At 40.5% G+C, this 19,985-nt stretch overlaps 1 protein-coding gene across 13 annotated transcripts in view; it reads right to left on the bottom strand.

Moving 5' to 3' along the window:
• Celf1 (CUGBP, Elav-like family member 1) overlaps window positions 1-19,985 on the bottom strand; it is a 74,847-nt gene that overhangs the window by 48,275 nt on the left and 6,587 nt on the right. Inside the window, exons 1-2 of one of the 13 annotated variants that reach the window (XM_063284146.1) lie at window positions 13,208-14,062; window positions 12,597-13,086 (exon numbers count right to left, since the gene is read on the bottom strand). The exons of 11 other annotated variants lie outside the window; for them this stretch is intronic. The gene's annotated coding sequence lies outside the window, so the exon portion shown is untranslated. Of the gene's footprint in view, window positions 1-12,596; window positions 13,087-13,207; window positions 14,063-19,985 lie in introns of those variants that run through there. One more of the 13 variants, XM_039105412.2, reaches the window with a different exon arrangement.

Genomic DNA, 19,985 nt, shown 5'->3' with positions numbered 1-19,985 from the left:
TTTGGATCTGCTGTACACTTAGCAAAGTCAACAGGATACAAAAATCAACATGAAAAACCAGCAGTGTTAAGGTTGGAGAAATGGCTCAACAGTTACAAGCATTGGCTGCTCTGCCAGAAGATCTAGGCTCATTTTCCAGCACCCACAAGGCAGCTCATTTTTCCGGCCTCCCTAGGTGCTACATTCATGTGATGCGCATGTATGTATGTATGTATGTATGTATGTATGTATGTATGTATGTATGTATGTATGTTTATGTAGGCACAACAGCCAACCATATAAAATTAAAAATAAAAGGAAAGGTCAATAAATTCAGTGGTAATAGATCTCATTAAAAAGAGGGAGGGGAGAATGTGTAAGAAGGCAATTCTTGGCTAATAGACCAGCCCTCAAATGTGCTTGTTAGCATGCAGTGTTTCTCCTTATTCCATATTGGATTACTGGTCCTAAGTGTAGTCCTTTAAAAAATTTTTTTTCTTTAAATTTCATGAGTGTTTTGTCTAGACAAGTAAATATGCACATCATATATAAGACCGAAGCTCTTGGAGCTCAGAAGAGGTTATCAGATTCTCTGGAACTGAAGTACAGGTGGTTGTAAGCTGCCATGTAGGTGCCTGGAATTTGAACCCAGATGCTCTATAGGAAAACAACCTGTTCTCTATTTCACTGAGCTCTCTCCAGCCTGCTTTCTCGTCTTCCTTGAAATTTATTTATCCCCTTCATTATATAAAGTAAGTGGATACACATAAATAAAGGCAGGAACTGGCCATAGTGGCACATGACTTAATTCCCAGAACCTGGGAAGCAGCATCAGGTAGATCTCTTAAGTTCAAGGCCAGCCCAATCTACAGAGTGAGTTCCAGGACAGGCAGGGGTACAGAAACTGTCTCAAACAAAAAAACAAAAAAAACAACCAACAAAAACAACAAAAAACAAAATAGTACCATCACCACCAAGAATAATAATAAAAGGCAGGAAAATTATAAAAATTTTAAAAACTAAAAACAAAGAAAAGGCTGTAACATAAATGTGCTAGCCATGGTATCAGCTGCTGAGGCTGAGCTGTAATAAAATCAGTTATGAGTTGTAAGTCAGCTGGATCTGACATAGTGAGTTCCAGGACAGCCAGGGTTACATTATGACACCCTATCTCAAACAACAAAAAAGAGCTGTCACTGATTTTGATCTTTAGCAAGAGCCCCTACCTAATAGTTAACTACATCAATGAGAACACAGTAGAAATGAAATGGGCACAAAGACCTGCCCAGAGGAAGATTAAGTCAACATGTTGTTAGAGTCAATACTTGTAAAATGCTCTGAGGTATACAGGACCCAGAGTCCCCAACAGACTTAGTCTTCAAAGACAAAATATACATCGATAAATAGGCAAATAATTCTGCATTTATACCACCCAGATGCAGATAGAAGTCACCTCAGTAAAGCTGTTTATCCAGCATTTATAGCCTTTTCATCTCCAAATGAGCCATAGTTATAAACATGTACAGCAAACTGTCTTGTCCCCACTCAGCTGACAAGTTCTATTCCCAGCTCTACAGTCTGTGACTCACAGGGATGAGGTGGAGGGGGAAGGAAGTAAAAGGAACCAGTAAAACAAAGAGCTTCTCTTTATTTAGATGGAGTGATCAAGACTGGAGTTACCTAATTAAAATAATCTCAGAGCAAGCCAACAAAAGTCTTCTTTTAAAGTAGTATCAACCTTAGTAGCTTGGAAAATGTCCTAAAAGCTATCGATCACTTCCCCTCTACTCCCTAAATAGGTATGATATCACAAGACATTACAAGGCCTGTTAGGCAAAACTTTGCAAAGTACTATGAATCCAGACAACAGCAAAGGTTGCTGGGAAACCAAAAATAACCCAACATTCTCCACAGCTCTTCTCAGCAAAAGGCAAATTAATAGCCCCATGTACCCACTCCAAAGAGATGCACACAAAATCTTTTCTCAGTTTTTATACTCAAAATTTACCTCAGAAAATGTGTTCAGTCCCACTCTTAAGAGCTGATCTTTGTGATCAAAAGCACTTCTTCAGTGAGCCATGTTTCTAAGGCAGCTCAGAAACCTCCTGACACTAAATCCACTAGCCTGGCAGCTGCTTAAGATTCTATTAGCTGACTACAGACCTTTCCTCCACCCAGTCCCAAAATTCTCAGTTCTCTATAATCTGTAACTAAACCTAAATAAATCAAACCAAATAAGACAAGTAAGTCACCTCTTTTACTTGAAAACCTTAGTCCTCCACAGAAATGTACACAGACAGACAGATGGACGCACGTTAAGAACACAAACTTCAAGCCCTGGCTGAATCCTGAGCAGGTCTGAAGCAATGTGGGTGCGCAGGATGACTGCACCGCCTAGCTAGTGGGCTGCTCCTGCTGTTGCTGTACAAATATAGAAAGCTGCAAAGTGGAGCAGCCGCTTTGCTTCCGCAGAGCACCTTCTGCTCTGCACTGAGAGGGAGGAGCAGGGAACTGAGCAGCTTTATCCATACATGGTTACTGAAAGGGGGCCGTCAGTGAAAGGGCAGTTATCTCTCACACATGATTCTGTTCACACATGCCATATAAAAGGCAAAAGCACACAGGCTTAAAGGAAGGTTGAAGAGGTTCTATGTCAGTCAAGGAGTGTCCCAATAATCACAGTCACTATTCTAAGATCCTCAGCCTCAGGAACTGAAAAAAAACTATTAGGTCAGATTCTTGCTGGAACGCAACAGCTATGAGGTTCAATTTATCATTTAAATCCTAAAATGTAATGTACAACAACAGGCTACCTCCTACATTTAAGTAAACCATCTAACCTGCACTGCTCTTTGGTCACCCTAATTGTCAAATTGTTGGGGATAGTCTGATACTTTTGTTCTGGTCGATACAAATTATTTAAATACATTTCTCAGGATGCTGGCTTATATAATCAGGCCCAGTATCTGTTTGCAAAATTGCTTTACAAAGCAATTAAGATTCACCTCAGGTTGGGGATTTAGCTCAGCGGTAGAGCATTTGCCTAGCAAGCGCAAGGCCCTGGGTTCGGTCCCCAGCTCCGAAAAAAAGAAAAAAAAAAAAAAAAAAAAAAGATTCACCTCACTGTGAAATACATGAATACTCAATTTCTGGCTACAGAAAATTCCTCATAGAGAGGAAATGCAGCAAGTAATTAAGCAGGTATTCAGAATAAAGTGTTTCATACAGAAGATGCTCTAATATAAATTGAAACTATACTGAGTACCTCCAACACTTCCGGGTTTAGCTCCAGGATAAGATTAATCAATATTCAAGATAGTAATGGCTGACAATATTTGACTAGTGCCAAAGCAGAAGAAACAATGTTACCCACATTAAAAGAAGAGAGCAGCTGGCCAGTGGTGGGGCACTCAGGAGGCAGAGGCAGGCCTCTGTGAGTTTGAGGTCTGCGTGGTCTACAGAGTGAATTCCAGGGCAGCCAGGCCATCACAGAGAAACCTTGACTCAAAACAAACAAATAAACAACTTGCAGTGACTGGAGATGGCTCAGTGGTTAAGGCCACTGACTGCTCTTCCAGAGGTCCTGAGTTCAAATCCCAGCAACCACATGGTGGCTCACAACCATCTGTAATGGGATCTGATGCCCTCTTCTGGCATGCAGGTGTACATGCAGATAAAACACTCAACATAAAATAAATAATCTTAAAAAAACAGAGAAAAGAGAGAACAAAGGCAGGCTTAAGAGTTTATTCCATGGAGCCCACTTGTACACTTTCACTAAGTTCACCTACAGTGTCTTCAACGTGGGGGAAATGCAGACTTGGAATAGACTTATTAATTTCCTCTGTTCCTGGACTTTTTGTCTGCAATTTCAACCTAAAATGTTTTCTGCAGTTTTATGAGATTAATATCATATTACTTACAGTTCCTACCTACTTTAGAGAAAAACAATCTAAAGAAAGAAAAATGAAACTGATCATGTCTGTAATCCGGCACTCAGCAGTTCTCTACACACACACACACACACACACACTCTAAAAGACAGCAAATTCAATATTCACTCAAACATTTCTCACCTACCACATTATTCAGGAAAACATTCTTCTACTTCCAAGATTACTAATCTTTTGAATAAATCTCAAACCACTATTTTAAACAAACAAAGCAAAAACAAAGTAAGAACTACTTGAGGTAGAAGTAGGAGGATGTGGAGTTCAAAGTCACCCACAGTAGTACTAAGTTCCAAGGCCATCCTGGAAGCACACAAGTAGGACTAGAAATACTGATGACTTGGTAGTCCTTGGTCAGGAAACACTCTATCATTCTGCCAGCAAAGGAAGTGCTCAGAGAGAGTATTAGCTTCTAGACACAGGTAAATGTGTGGTGAGGATATCTTAAAACTCCTAAGTAGCACTCTCCTCCTACCAAACTTTTCCCTAAAATTTACAAAGAAAATGTCAAATTAAGACCTAATAGCTCAACATTAATATTTACTTTTCTTATTTGCAAAGTAAGTTTTTGGGATTTTGAACTTTTCTTTTTCATTGATAATGAAATGGAACAACAGCAAACTTGAATTCTTAATCCCACTGCATAGTTTTCAAGTACAAAATCTTGTCCCTGCTACCTGACATACCAAAAACAACCCCGTTATTTGAAAGAACACTCATCTATCACAGAACAGACACGCTAAGTGCTCGCGTCACTGACTGGTCTCCTAATGATATGTAGTGTCTTGTGTATTTAATCTGTAAGATCTGCACAGCTTTGTGTTAATGGCTTAGGTTGTTTACAGTAGTAGCTTATGGTGGCTATGCTGTAGTTTATGGAACACAGCTTTAATCACTATGTGTATTACTATATTTGCTATGTGTAAGCAATTAAGCAAAATTAAACACAAAAGTCCATAATTACATACAGCAAGGATAATTAAAATATAATCTCAAAATCAAAAAGGCCATAAGCCTCTATAGCGCATTGACTTAGCAAGTCATTTCTTCTTCTGAACCTATTTCCTCAATGAAAAATAGAGTAAGACCGTATCAGAGCTCTATGCTGAAGGCCCACAGATTTGTAACTAATAGATACTTCCAATAACCCGAAAGCTCCCTTATATTATGCACAAAATACTTGCATAACACACCAATTGGGGGAGGGGTGTCAGGAGAAACTTAAAACTAGATTTTAGAATCTTCGATGGAGCTTGGTCAAGATGGGCACACCTATAATCCCAATAGACTGTTGGTAAAGGCAAGGTCGCTGCAAGCTTGAGGCCACCCCTGTTTATTATTCTACTCTTGCCTTGAAGCAAAAAAAAGTAAACAGAATTGGTGACCCATGCCTGTCTCTCAGAAGGCAAAAAGGATTATTTTGATTAAAGGCTAGCTTAGACTACAGTATAATAAAACTTTGTTTCAAGACAAAGTAAGTAACACAGGTCAATACTGTTCGGTGTGGGACAAGAAGACAAATGAACGAAACTAAATAAAAAAAACAAACGGAGCTATGAGCAAGGACAGCAAGCTATGAACACAAAAAGTGTTCTGTACCTCAACTAGTGAAAACTATTAGCTGTGCATATACATACCTTATCTCAGCACTTGAGAATTGGAGGCAGGAAAATTGGAGCCAGATTTGTCTATATAGGTCAACGTGGGCTCTTTGAGATCTTATCTCAAAGAAAGCAAGGCCAGGTCTAGTGGCACAATTCCCAGCACTCAGGAAGCAGAGACAGGTAGAGGTCTGTGAACTTGAGGCCAGCCTGGTCTAGACAGTAAATTCCAGGACAGTCAGAGCTACTTAATAGAGAAGCTGTTAAAATCAAAACAAATCAAAACAAAAGCTGGTCATGGTGGTACATGCCTTTAATATCAGCATTGAGAAAACAGAGGCAGGTGGATCTCTATGAGGCCAGTTGGTTTTACCTAAGTGAGTTAGTTCCAGGCCACCTAGAACCATATACTGAGAACCTTGGGGTTAGTTGATGAAGGCACAGATGGACATGGCACATAATGATACAGGGATAAAATGGGATCATGGATGGACCTACACACACACACACACACACACACACACACACACACACACACACACTTACTTTATCTAAAACAGAAAAAAGTACTTAGTGATTTAAGCCTTAACATTTTTAGGTTCTCATAGCAACCTAAGTCAGTATGCTGAACATACTGTATATAAAGCACATATCTGGAGGCTTAGCTAGTAAATTCAAAATATGACATATGTGCAATGTGGGCGACATTATTCTGAGAACTTTAAAATCTTCTAACTTTTATTTTGTAGTCCTAAAGATGACATAATAGTCAGCTATGCATAAGATGAAAGCTCAAGTAAGAGGCACAAAAAATATAAAAAGCACAGAAATGAAAGATAAAAAAATTCACATTATCAGAAAAATAAATTTCAAATATGGCTCTCTCCCACTGTGAATCAACCTGTAAATGGAGGCTTCAAGTAAAGGATACTAGGGAGGAGGTATTAAAATACCCTTTAGGATACCAGTGTGGGCCCAATCAAAAGAAGGCACAGACAAAGACCAAACAATATAGCAAATATGGTAGGGAAAATGGTGTTTTCTAGAAGCTCATAGCACATGGCTATTTAGAATTCACAGTATCAGCTGATCCTGGTAACAGAAAACAGAAGTATACACTCAATCCCCAGTACGAGAAAAAGAAAGGGTAAGAGGACAGATAGCCAGCCCCAGAACTAAAGAGTAAGAATAGATGTGTAAGATTAGCAGGACCAGCTTTAAGAACTGGTAAGGACAGGAGAGATGGCCTGCAGTTAAGAGCACTGGCTGCTCTTTGACAGGACCAGGATTCAATTCCCAGTACTACTAATCTCTGGGATTCCAATAAACTCCACTTCCTGGGAGGCCAATGCCCTTTTCTGGCATCCATAGGTGCTCCACACACGGCACACAGACTTACATATAAGCAAAACAAACATTCATACACGTTAAATAAATAAATAAATAAATCTTAGAAAAGAGAAAGAAGACAAAAAAGGAAGAAAGTACAAAGAACAGCTGGGGCTGAAGCCCAGTGGTAGAGCGCTTGCCTTACTACATACATGAAGCCAAGGGTTCAAACCCCAGTCGTCCCTCTATCACCGAAGAACTACTTGGACTACAAAGAGTTAAGAGATAACAAATACACCCTATTTCACTAAGAAACCAATAAAGTCACAATACCTAATCCACCTACCTACCCAAAAAGAACTCAAGGAGAGGAAGTGTGGGAGCACATACCAGTAATCATCTATAATCTTAGCATCCATTCAGATGACAGAGACAGGAAGATAACAAATTAAGAGGCCAGTCTAATCTACTAAGTGTTCCCAACCAGCCTGGAATACACAGCAAGTCTCTGTTTCAAATAGCAAAACAAAACAAAAAGACAGGGCTGGTGAGAAAGCTTGGCAGGTAAGAGGGAGGAAAAAACCCTGCCACAAAGCCCCGTGACCTGAATAAGGTGCCAAGTTACGACATAGTGGACACACAAAACTGTCTCTCAAGTTGTCCTGGTCTCCACTGGCACTCACACACTCACATAAATAAATGTAATAAAAAGAGGTAGATAGTTCCAGTCCATCTTACTGGGGAGATCTTGTGTCCAAAAGAAAATTCATTGGTCAAATAAGACTAACTATATTTTAGAGTTAGAGAAAGGAACATTTTAGGAAGAGGCTAGATTTTAAGATTCACAACTGCATCTAACAACTAAAGTTATCTAATTACCTTGAATACAAGACTAGTACTGTGTTCATCAACTTCTGCAATCTTAAAATTTTAAAACACCAAGAATGGGAGCACTTGGACGAGGAAAGCATGGGATTCAGGAGTTCATGGTCTGACCCAGTTACATAGCAAGTATAAAGTTATCTTGGGGTACGAGACACCCTACCTCAAAAAACAAACAAAAAACAATAACAACAAAGCCAAAACTGAGAAGGCATTGGCAGAAGCAGGAGGCTTTTAAAAGTCTGAGAATTATCTGAGCCGCATAGTGACTGGACCAAAGGTAGAAGATCAAAGTCTGGATCAAAAAGATCCATGAAACTTCAGAGCTGGGTTTGTTGCCACACACCTATAACCCAGTCAGTACTCAAGACACAGAGATAGGAGCATCCTAAATTAGAGGCTAGCTTGAGCTACACATACAAGATTCTTGAATAATAAATTATCACCTTTTCTTCCTCCCTTCCTCCCTTCCTTCCTTCCTTCCTCCCTCCCTCCCTCCCTCCCTCCCTTCCTATAGTACTAGTGGTCTAACCAAGGACCTCTGTATGCTAGATAAACACTATAACCACTGGAAACATTCCTAGCCTCTCTACATTTAATTACAGCACTCTCTACTCTATTGAAGACAGCAAGACTGCCAACTGCATTTTCACTTTGGTTTTCTATAACAAAAAATAAACACGTCTGTGCTTGTTTAAGGTAAAAGATATAAATAACATTGAATATTAACCTACTATACCTTTCTAAGCAGCTTTAAACAAGAAGCATGAATTAAAGCTGAAACACTCACTGGTCCCAGATGACTTGCACAATGTATGATGTGGCAATCAAAACTGGACCTAAAGACCCTTCCTTAGTAGACGACTCTAGTAATTACCTGATTTAACTCGTCATCAAACCCTGTATTTTAAAAATAAATGTACCCACTTTAGTTTAATTTTTATATTCCTTAGAGGGTTCTCACATATGTCAGGCTGGCCTCAAACTTCCTATGTAGCTGGAATTGGCCTCCAATTCCTTATTCTCCTGCCTTAGCCTGCCATGTACTACAATTTCAGACATATGACAGGCTAGATGTGCCCACCCTTTAAACAAAAATGAAAACACCCAAGTAGACCACAAACACAGAACAACTTGTTTGGTTTCTGACTCTGCTTTAAATATATTCCAAATCCAGGTGTGGTGGCACATGCCAGAGTCCCAGAGGTCAGGAGGCAGAAGCAGGTAGATCTTGGGAGTTCAAGGCTGCTCTACACAGGGAATTCCAGACTAGAGAGAACTATATTGTGAGAAAGATGAAGTGGGAGTGGGAGGGAGTCAGGATAGATAATGTAAGCCTATGATTTTGGAGGGTAGATCAGGGAAAGGAATTAAGGCCACATCTACTACATGGTTAAGTTTGAAGACAGACTAGACAACATGAAACTGGCTCAAGGAAAAAAAAAAAACAAACACTGAAGCCTTTTTTAGAGAGTGGAGTTCTTTAGCTTACAGTCATCTCATCTTATTAACTATTAAAAAAGTGCATTAAGCTTAATATAGCACTATCACATATTCCTTCTTACTTATTAAAGACTGGCTTATTCCAAATATGGCATTATCTTTCCTAAGTTCTAGAGTCTAGGCATGATATAATTCCCTTACAGAATTACCTGTCTTCTCATGACTGACAAGCATGACTTAAGTAGAGATAAACTACCCTAATTTAAAAAGAGAGAAAATTACTCTTATCTACAAAGGGGAAAAAAAAAGACAAAAAACAAAACAAGCATCTAGTTTTAAATGGAAAATCCACAGAAACTGACTTCTCTTAGAGCTCCAGCAAGATGGCTCACTGTTGAAGCCCTTGCAACTAAGCCTGGCAACCTAACACAGAACCCACATGGTTGAAGAAAAGAATTTAACCTCCCCCAGTTAGTTATTCTCTAACCTCCACACAGACAACCATCATGCATGTGTGTCTACAGGTACATGTCGAAAATAAGCATTAGAAATGTAACGTTTTAAAAAGGGAGAATACCTCCAGCAATGGAGCTCTTACCAATTAGACAATCTAAAACTGAAGGGAGAGACAGTGGCTTTCTAGCCAGGATCTGCATGATCTCGTCCCTAACCTCTGAAATGTCATTATGAAAGTAGAGATAATGAACAGACAGATCGCACAGAAGGGAATGCTAAAGGCCTGGACTAAAATCCTGCCTCTGCCTCTATGTACAGCATTTCATTCTCCTCAGTTGCAAACTGAAAGAAAATTCTCTTAAGATTTCTAACCTTCTCGTCACCCACCCACTTTCCACTGATGCATCTTGCCATAATTAGACAGGTTTTTTAAAAGCTTCTAGTTAACAGAACAAAGAAATTAAAACCTTAAACTTTCTTTTCTATTTCTGGTACATTGCAAATGTGCAACAGCATCTTATCAGTAGTTAATACCACCCAGTTCTTGATACTGGCTTTTCTTTGAACCCCAGTGACAGCTACACAGTGACAAGTTGTAAGCAAGGAGGTTGTTGCCATAGAGACTCACTAGGATTCCTGGGGGTGGATCCAGCAGGCTTTTTTCTATTGTGAAAGCATTTTTTGATGTTCTCGATCTCAAAATTCAGGATGCTGATCTACTTTTCTTTAGTACACTGCTTTTAAGAAGTACTACCACACAGCATACAATTCTGAATAAATACTTAAAATTATCATTAGCTCTTTCTTAAAAGACTCTGATTTTCAAGACTAATCCTTCTCCTCTGTTTATAAAAACAGGGTATGGTATCACACAGCTATAATGTAATTCTAGCACTAAAAGGCTGACTTAGAATTACTTCCAGCTTGACACTGACCTAGGTAGGATATATTGCAAGACCCTAACCTAATGCCCCCAGGTCCCCTCCACAAAACAAGAAATGAAACTAAATCGACATTTCAACAATTTATGCTTCCATTTCCTTTCACACAGTGTCCATGTTATGTAAGTGCTGGCATTGTAAGTACCAGTTTAAAGCTCAGTTGAGGGGTGGTGGCACACACCTTTAATCCCAGCACTCAGGGAGGCAGAGGAAGGTGGATCTCTGACTTTGAGGCAATCCTGGTCTACAAAATGAATTCAGGACAGCCAGAGCTACACAGAGAAACTGACTCAAACAACAACAATCAAGTTTAAAGTTCTCTCAACTTCAAGAAACTTTAGCTTCCTTACATGATTTTTAGAAACATATCAGCCTGTCAGATACTGGTGGTGCACATCACCCCGGTATCTGAGGTTTGTGTTACATGAGATTAAGTACTGCTCTCGACCAATGTACAATGTCATTTAGCTCCCAGAAGCCCCCTTTTTGGGTTCTTGTTCTAGTGTTTGTCATACTGGGAATTGAACCTATAGATAGGCACACATTCTATCAGAGTTACATCCCAGTCCATCTCATTCACTCATTTATTATTTATAGTTAAGATATGAGTATCTTGCCTACATGCATGTATGTCCACAACATTTGTGTTGTCTGCAGAACTCTGGTGTCTGCAGAGATCAAAAGGCAGCATAGGACCCACGAGAATTTGAAGTTACTGAGGTCTGAACCCATAGCTCCAGGGTTGAAAATATGGCTGAGCAGCCTAAAAGCACTGGCTGCTCTTCCAGGACCCAAGTTTAATTCCAGCACCCACATATCAACAAACAACAGTCTATAACTCTAGTTTCTAGAGGATCTCTTGTTGCCTCTGAAAATGCTAGGCATGCATGAGGTGCAAAGTCATATATGTAGGGAAAACACACACACACACACACACACACACACACACACACACACACACACGAAGAAAAAAAAAACAACAGGGCAGTCATGCATGGTGACACACCTTTAATTCCACCACTCAGGAGGCAGAAGCAGTAAGATCTCTGTGAGTTCAAGGCCAGCCTGATCTATAAATTGAATCTGGGACAGCCAAGTTTCTGTTACATAGAGAAACTGTCTGGAAAAAACAAAAGCAAGCAAACAAACAAAAGACAAAAAAGAAAACCTGCTCTATGGATGTAGTTTATTCAGAAAAATAAAGTGGTCAGAATTCTACAGAAAACATTTTAATTTGTAAGCTTCTTGGAACACTATAAAGTTTTTTTTCTACAGATGTCTCTTACTCCACAGAAATTACAACAGTTAAATGAACATTAAGTTTAGAAAAAATAGTAGCAAGATGAGATGACACAGTTTTAATCATAGCACTTGGGAAGCAGAGACAGGAGAATCTTTAAGAGCTTTAGGCCAGTCAAGGCTACACAATGAAATCCTATCTCCGGGTTGGGAATTTAGCTCAGTGGTAGAGTGGTTGCCTAGAAAGTGCAAGGCCCTGGGTTCAGTCCTCAGCTTGGGGTGGGGGGTGGGGGGTGATTCCTATCTCAAAACTACAATAATAATTTAATAGCACATGATTTCATTGCAACAATATTTAATATCAAAGCTACAAAGACATGAAAGCGAGAAAAATATCTTGAAAAACTTAAGAAATGTCCTCTTGTCCATAGCCTATCATTGATCTCAAATAGTAACAAGTTTAGAGTCTGACGATAAATGTTATTAGCAAGATATTCTGAAAACAAAACAGAAAACCTTTATCTTATAAAGTAAAACAGCAATCTCAAATTTACAAGCTAAAAGGGGAAAAATGGCTCAAAAGTGATTATAATGTCAGCTAAACGGTAGGAATTAGGCATCAAGAAAAGCAGTTCAGGGTTGGGGATTTAGCTCAGTGGTAGAGCGCTTGCCTAGGAAGAGCAAGGCCCTGGGTTCAGTCCCCCGCTCTGAAAAAAAAAAAAAAAAAGAAAAGAAAAGAAAAGCAGTTCAAAATCCAGTTGGGGTCATTTACTCACCTAAATTCTGCTGTAGCTGGTTTCACAGGCTGTTTCTAGTTTCCCAACTCCATCTAGAACCCAAATTAGTTTAGTAAAGAAGTCTGCAAGCTGGTTTCTTTTTTAATTGCCCTGAAAATATGTCCAGGAGCTACTAAAAAGAAACAGTATTCAATAAAACAATGAATATGTAATAAAGTGTCTTCTCATGATTCCTCATAAACTTGAAAAGGGAATAGGAAGACAAGCTTAGAGGGCAATTTTGCTACATCAGTTTAATAGCACACAATCTAGAAACAAAAAGGATATTAGTCTATAAAATGTGAGAAGTCCTTTTTCCTTGTGGTTTATACACTTCCCTTAAAAAATCTTACCTTGGCTGAGAAAAGGAAAAGAACTTAAGACCCCCGCTTCACACTATAAAACAGTCAAAACCCTGACTGTTTCTGACTCTGAGTTAGCCTCACATAGCTTTCATGTCACAAATTGTAGCCAATGCAGTAGTCAGTACCTTTCTTTTTTTTTTTTTTTTTTTGGTTCTTTTTTTTCGGAGCTGGGGACCGAACCCAGGGCCTTGCGCTTCCTAGGTAAGCGCTCTACCACTGAGCTAAATCCCCAGCCCCAGTCAGTACCTTTCAAAACAAAGTTGCTTACATTATTTCCAAAAAGTTGTTTTAGGCTTTACTCTGTCTTCAGAAGACAGTAACTTAAAGTCAGTTTTCTTCCTCTCCCTAGTCTTTAACACTGAACTGTCTCAAACATGAAGTTTCGTTGTACCAGATAATGGAGCACTGAGCAAATGTCTACTCTGTGCAAAGCCTAATCTGAGGAGTAAAGAGTAGGGACTGTAAGCTTCCTCTATGTGTATCCTTCAGTTCAATACTGCACACACACTGCCCCAGATATAAGGAAAACAAAACAGACAGGTCATTTATAAATCTGCTCTATGGATAGAGTTTAAACAAAGTAGTTCTCAGCACTATACATATACTTACAATCATACTTTGACCCGACAGGAAACATTTTATAGCTTTTTCTAAACTGCAAACTATACCTTACTGTATACAAATTCCTTGTATACCTCTAATCCCTGCTCATTAAAATTAAAAGGATTTGGGGCCAGTCCTGGTGGCATACACTTTTAATCCCAGCTCAGTAGGCAGGGGCAGGTAAATCTCTGTGTTCTAGGTCAGGGTGGTCTACAAAGAGAATCCAGGACAGCCAGGACTCTGAGTCTGTAAGAGTTCAAGGCCAGCCTGTTCTACATAGTGAGCTCAGGACAGTCAGAGTAATGTAGTGTAATGTCTTAAAAAAAAGGGGGGGGGGAGGGATTTTCACATTTCTCTGGTATAGTTTATTTACTAATAAAACCAAAATGATTAAAGAAATAAAAACTAAAAACAATCAAATTAGAAATGCTAAACTGGGGGTTGGGGATTTAGCTCAGTGGTAGAGCGCTTGCCTAGTAAGCGCAAGGCCCTGGGTTCGGTCCCCAGCTCTGAAAAAAAGAAAAAAGAAAAAAGGAAAAAAAAAAAAAAAAGAAATGCTAAACTGTCTTTTTCATAGCTTCCTTCTTTCCCTCATTAACATTTCTCAAAGAGAAAAACACTGTGATACAGATAATTCATGAAATTACTGCATCCACACCAGACAGGCTCCACCAATCTATGAGACACAGCCACACATCGTCACCCCTTATTTAAGTCTCAAGTGACATTCAACCTACATTATTGTGTTCCACTCAAGCCTATTAGCATTTTTCAAGAGGAAAAATAAATAAATAAAGCTGGCTGCCTACCTTAACACTCAGGAGGGGGTCCAGGATAGCAGAAACTGCAGAGAATCCCTGGCCCAAAAAGGGAAAAAAAAAGGGGGGGGGGGGATAAACCATTTAAAATGAGTTACTTAACAAAAAAATGAGTCCCACAAGCCTCACGAAAACTTTGCAAAGTGACTCATTTAAGTTTCCTGTCAGGAACAATACTATTGTCAGTCATGTATATCTAAAACAAACAAACAAATCATAAAAAGCAGCCATTAAGGGTGGGCGATGATGGGGCTGGAGAGATGGCTCAGTGGTTAAGAGCACCCGACTGCTCTCCCAGAGGTCATGAGTTCAATTCCCAGCAACCACATGGTGGCTCACAACCATCTGTAAAGAGATCTGATGCCCTCTTCTGATGTATCTGAAGACAGCTACAGTGTACTTAGATAGAATAAATAAATAAATCTTTAAAAAAAAAAAAAAAGGGTGGGCGATGATAGTGCTCACCTTTAACCCCAATACTCAGGAGGCAGAGGTAGAGACAAACAGATCTCTGAATTCAAGGCCAGCCTGAACTACAGAGGGATTCCAGGACATCCAGGGTTACACAGAAAAATCCTGTGTCAAAAAAAAAGGGGGGGGGGGGGCTGGAGAGATGGCTCAGTGGTTCAGAGCACCGACCTGCTCTTCCAGAGGTCCTGAGTTCAATTCCCAGCAACCACATGGTGGCTCACAACCATCCCTCTTCTGGTGTGTCTGAAGACAGCTACAGTGTATTCATATAAATAAAATAAATCTTTAAAAAAACAAAACAAAAACAAAAACAAACAAAAACTTGAAGGGAGGCCACAAGTGGTAACTCACATCTATAATCCCAGTGTTGGAAAGGGGAAGGGGAGAGAATCCTGACTTCACCACAGCCTGCCTAGATGCCTGAAAGCCTGTACTAAATGATGACAACAGATAAATACTACACACTAACCCACTGCGTGACTAGGGCCCTAAAAAGATATTAAAAAAAAAAAAATACATTCCAGCAGTTACTGGTAAAATCAAGTCTGAGGCACTCTGGGTGCTCACTGCCAGCACTCTAGAGCTGTGGCTGTGTCACGGGAGAGCTGTGTCACTCTAGAGCTGTGGCTGTGTCACGGGACAGGAAAAAAAAATACAATAAACATAGGGTGATTTCTGTTCCTCAAAAACTCAAAATTTTACTTAAATGAAGGTTATTATTAATAAAATATGAACTCATATCACATAAGCTATTACAGGAATGAACAAGAAAAAAGACAAACAAGAGCCAGTGAGATGGCTAAGCAGGTAAAGGCACCTGCTGCCAAGTCCGTAAACCTGAGTTCAGCCCCTCAACATGCCACAGAGCGAAAGGAGAGAACCCACTACACCAAGATGTCCTTAGATTTGCACACATACATTATGGCTTGTGCAACACCCTGCCCCTACATGCAATAAAGTGTTACTGTTATTGTTTTGTTTTTTGAGAAAGGGTCTCACAATGTAACTTTGGCTGGTCTGCAACTTGCTATGTAGACTAGGCTGGCCTTGAACTCACAGAACCACCTGCCTTAGTATACCAAACACTGGGATTAAAGTTATGTGCCACCATGCCAGACATAAAAAATGTATTTTTAGAATACAGGCAAATATGAATTGAATTATTAGGAGCAGGGAGAAGCTGAAGAATACTGCTAAATACAAAATGTAATGCTTGCAACCCAGTGGAGGTCCTCTTTAATCCCAAGCACTCAGAAGGTAATCAGATCTCCGAGTTCAAGGCGACGCTGGTCTACAGAGCAAGTTCCAGGCCAAGGCTACACAGAGAAATCCTGTTTTGAAAAACAAACAAAATCTAATGCTTGCTTCTTTTACTACCTAAGAAATAGGGACCTAGCAAGGCTTGATGGCCCAAGTTTGAAATCCTAGCTACTTCAGAGGACTGAGGAAGAAGGACTAAGAGTTCAAGGACAACCTGGGAAACTCAGTAAGGCTCTGTTCGAAAACAAGGGAGGACCTGGGATATGAACTCAATAGTATATAGACTTGTTTACCACATGGCCAAGACCTTGGTTTCCCTCAGTACCACAAAAAGAGAAATAGAGACTTAACAAATAATCTTTTACCATATAAATAGCTCCTAGTGAAATATCCTTGAAGAAAGCCTCTTACACAACTTTAAATAACTTATTTCCATAACCAGTATTGATTCAACAGTATCAAATGGTTGTAAATTTCAAGTAGTCACCATTATCATGTTATCCCTCTGCTCCTTAGTCCTCCAAGTCTCTTGTTCTGACTGCAGTCAGAGTAAAGCAAATGGCTAATAAACAGCACAGGGTTTCTCTATGTATTTAGCCCACTATAACCAAATACAGAAGTCAGCATCACCAAGACAGACAGAATTCACCCAGGAAAGAAACGCTGAGCTAGGTGACTACAGTGTGTGGGGACAGGAGATTAGTGGAAAAGAATATATCCCCTACACAAAAGATGCAACCACAAGAAACTGGGAATAAGCCCAAATGATCTGTTCCGGCCTAGTGGTAGGTAGTTACACATACCTTTAATCCAGCACTTGATAGGCAGAGGCAGGTGGGATCTGATTTCAAAGCCAGTCTGGTCTACAGAATTCCAGGACAGTCAGAGAAACCCATCTCCCCACCCCACCCCACAGACATAGATAATAGAAAAATTTAATATATATCCAAATAAGGTCAGGTCCAAAACAAAAAAAGGTCTACTCAGAATGGATTATAAATTGCTTTACATTAACACCACGTATCACATTCCTCTATTCTCTGCTAGAATTTGCTTCCACCTCACAGGAAACCAAAAATTAAAAGAACAAATAGAAACTTGCAACAGTTCCTAACCTGGAAATTCTTTTGCTGAAGAACAGCAATGTTACATAAATCCAGACAACGACCTTACAAAATTAAGAGCCTAACACTAAAAACTGAACACCTCAACAGACAGCTCAGGCTCTCTGGGCCAGCTCACCCAACTGCCTAAGGTAGTGGGTCAAGGCAGGGGTCCATTACCCCTATGCCCACACCACCTCACAGCACATAAATGGTACGGCAGGCTCACCTGCATCCTCTCCACCATGGCCACCTCTACTGTGCTGTACAGGGCCCACTCCCCCAAGTACTGCAGCTGGTGAGTGGCAGGAGCATGAGATTGTAGGTTCAGAGGTGATGCCCTCATCCTTCTTGCCACTTGCTATAGTTGGGAGAGCCAGGTAGTCCTGCTCCTCACTGGGGCAACACATTAGAGCTGGCCCTGATAAAGAAAGCAGAGATGTGCCAGCCCTGACACTGTAAGAGTCCTTGGACTGCCCTCACCTCTTGTCCACTGCAGTACTTGGGAGAGGGGAGAGGGGGCCCTATGTTTCGACTGGGCAGCACACTGGAGCTGGCTCTGGAGGCATGAGTGGAGTAAGTGAGCCACCCCAAGAGGATGAGAATGGGAGAGCTGGTCATGCCCCCTCTCCCCCTACTCTCCCACTTCTCACTCCCTACCCGGCTGACCAGCTCAGCTACCTATCACCCAGGCCCACATCCAGGGCTTTGAATTGGCCCACCCCAAAATCTACCTCACCTGTAAACTGTTGGAGCATGTGAAAGGGCTAGTCTTGCTAGTCCAAAGCTACAGGATCCCCTTGGCACAGGACAATAACAGAACCACTGGTGAGCATACAATGTTGATGGTGCCACAGAAGTCAGAGACTTTGAACTAAACCAATGACTCACTGTAATGAACATTTGCAAAGATGTGTGGACAGAGGGGTACACTGTGGGACACACTACAACAGACAGCTTCCACGACAGGTTATTTTATATGCTTTTGTTTTTTGTTTGTGTATTTTTATTTTCTTTTGGGTGGGGAGGTTGCAAGGGCAGAGGTCAGACTAGGCTGACCTTGAACTCAAGAGATTCACCTGCCTCTGCCTCCTAAGTACTAAGATTAAAGGTGTGAGCCACCACCAGCAGGCCCAACTCTTAACACTAGTTACCACTTAGTAAACTATTAACAAGCCCTTAGTAGCTTGCTACAAATTCAATATATTCAACTGTATTTTTATGTTTTCTGTGAACACAGAGACTTCCTATCAACAGATGTAAATATGAAATAAGGATGGGTCTAGAAACCATTATTTATCAAGTACTTCACAAGGATCAGTACATTAAAAAATTCTATGGGGCACCCATGCTTGCCACCAAGTCTAACTACAGTTAAATCCCTGGAATCTGTAGAAGAGAACTGACTCCTGCAAATTGTCCTCTGGCCTTCACATTATGACATCACAAGTATGTCCACATACATATACACAAACAATTCTATGGGGGAAGAGCACCTTATTTATTAAGACATTTTAAATGTCATGAATTGGGCTTAACTAAAGAATCTTACCCCACATCACAGGCACAGGAATACACAAATCAAAATACCCTCAAAAGAGGGAATGAAAGGAACACGTAGTAGCTATTGTCTATGAGCAGTACAGCCATAGGCCCTTTACGTGTGTGTGTGTGTGTGTGTGTGTGTGTGTGTGTGTGTAGCTTATTTTACCTGGTTGAACTGCATTACTCACCCATGAGATAAGAATAGTACTGGGTGGATAAGGGAAAAGAATAGAATCAAAATAAATTGTTCTGGGTAGTCTCATTTCAGTTCCACATAGCTAAAGCCATCTGAGAGGAAGGAATCTCAATTAACAAAATACCTCCATTAAAAAAAAAAAACAAACAAACCATCAACTCTCAATTATAGAAAGTCTCAGGTCTTATCCAACTTTTCTTGTTTCTACTTTACTTGTCTGGTCCTGTTGGCCATGTCTGTGTGCCAAGACATATCAAGCAAAAGAGTGGGTAAATCAACAGCAACCAACTCTGGACCCTGTTAGAAATTCAACTAAGAAAGTCAGGCATGGTGGGCTCATGCCTAAGATTCCAACTTGGGAGACAGAATAAGATAGATCAAATAGGAGTTGGGGATTTAGCTCAGTGGAAGAGCACTTGCCTAGCAAGCATTCTAGGAGCTGAGGCCCTGGGTTCAGTCCTCAGCTTCGAGAGAAGAGGAGGGGAGGAGGGGAGGGGAGGGGAGGGGAGGGGAGGGGAGGGGAGGGGAAAGATAGATTTAAATAAGTTTAAATAAGACCAATCTAGATGACAATGAATTCCAGACCAGCCCCATCTACAAAGTAAGAAGATTTGGTCTAAAAAAAGGGGTATGGGGGGCTGGGGATTTAGCTCAGTGGTAGAGCGCTTGCCTAGGAAGCGCAAGGCCCTGGGTTCGGTCCCCAGCTCCGAAAAAAAGAACCACAAAAAAAAAAAAAAAAAAAAAAAAAAAAGGGGTATGGGGTTTGGGGGGTGGGGTTGAGGCGCAAAGGGCAGTTGAACCTGGAATCTCATTTTTTTTTCTTTTCTTTTTTTTTTCAGAGCTGGGGACAAACCTAGGGCCTTGTGCTTGCTAGGCAAGCACTCTACCACTGAGCTAAATCCCCAACCCCTCATTTTTTTTTTTTTAAAGAGGTAAGAAAAGGAGGATAGCCAGGCATAGTGGCACATATCTTAAATGCCAGCACTTGGGAAGCAGCAGGTGGATCTCTGTGAGTTCAAGGTCAGCCT

Source organism: Rattus norvegicus, chromosome 3, assembly GCF_036323735.1.
Source record: "Rattus norvegicus strain BN/NHsdMcwi chromosome 3, GRCr8, whole genome shotgun sequence".
Lineage (NCBI taxonomy): Eukaryota > Metazoa > Chordata > Mammalia > Rodentia > Muridae > Rattus > Rattus norvegicus.
The sequence above is the reverse complement of the archived record's forward strand: the minus strand, read 5'-3'. Positions and strand labels throughout refer to the sequence as shown.